We start from the raw sequence: 1,189 nt of genomic DNA on the forward strand, positions 1-1,189 counted from the left end.
CTGAGCAGCATGTAAATCAGCTTGTTTCTCATTCTTCCTAACACACACTTTTCCTTTGATAATTTGAAAAATAAAAAAATAGTAACAAAGTGTAATTTTAATTTGCATTTATATTCTTGTAAATGAGGCTGAAAATTTTTTCATGCTTAAAAGATATTTGTATTTTTAGCACTCTATTTTGATCATTTATCTCTTTTTCTATGAAGCTAGATGTATGTAACCAGAGTTTAAGAAATAAATTCAGTTTGTGATTCAGATGCATGAGACATTGGTGAGGTTTTTAGAGGCCCAGTGATCTGAGACATGCTGGGACACCCCCACCAAGGCAAAAGACAAGTTCTCGCTCTCCATTCCCACTCCCTGCCTCATATCTCCTACTGCTATGAAAAAGTCAAAGATCTCAGTAAGAGTGGAAACACATACTGCATTTGGAAATATCTCTTATTTATTGGGCGACGCAGAAGGCTACTAGTTTCAAGCAGGATCCAAAGCAAAAGAGTACAACTTGCAGCCATGCCACTCTGAATGTTCCTGATCTTGTCTGATCTTGGAAGCTAAACAGGGTCAGGCCTGGTTAGTACTTAGATGGGAGACCTCCTAGGAATACCAAGTGCTATAGGCCTTTAAAATAAAGAAAAAGAAGAAGAAAAAAAAAAACAACAAAGAAAACGAGCATTGTGGAAGGTCCGTGCTCTAGTGAAATCTTGTCTCTTTTGTCACATGGCTTAGCAAATAAAATGTTATTTTATGTATCTGTGTTGGATAAGAATCGTGAGTAACGTCTTTATTAAGCCCTAATGTGATAGCTGCATCACATATCTCTAGGGTTTTATAGCACAACCATGCCTTCTATAACCAAGAACTATGCTCTGTTTAAAAAACAAACAAACAAACAAACAAACAAACAAACAAAAAATGCTCTTGACCTGGTACAATGCCCTAGTAAAGATTAAAAACCTGACAGTGGGACAAGATGGTGGTAACATAACTTACTCATAGTGATGTAGGCATCATTAGATCCACTGACTTACAAAGTAAGTCAGATACAGTAATAACACATTGTGTAAGGGAAGTATTGCATTTTGGGTTGGGATCTAAAGGATGTTTCAGATTTGGTAACACCTATTGCTGATACAATAAAACCGCTCTCTAACCCACACCCATGGGCCAAGGGGCTTTTTCTTGATGA

General features: G+C 37.0%; 1 pseudogene; it reads left to right on the forward strand.

Moving 5' to 3' along the window:
- Window positions 1–503: 503 nt before the first annotated feature.
- LOC118609184 lies at window positions 504–622 on the forward strand (annotated as a pseudogene).
- The last annotated feature ends 567 nt before the right edge of the window (window positions 623–1,189 follow it).

Source organism: Rousettus aegyptiacus, unplaced genomic scaffold (genome assembly GCF_014176215.1).
Source record: "Rousettus aegyptiacus isolate mRouAeg1 unplaced genomic scaffold, mRouAeg1.p scaffold_m13_p_10, whole genome shotgun sequence".
NCBI classification, from domain to species: Eukaryota; Metazoa; Chordata; class Mammalia; order Chiroptera; family Pteropodidae; genus Rousettus; species Rousettus aegyptiacus.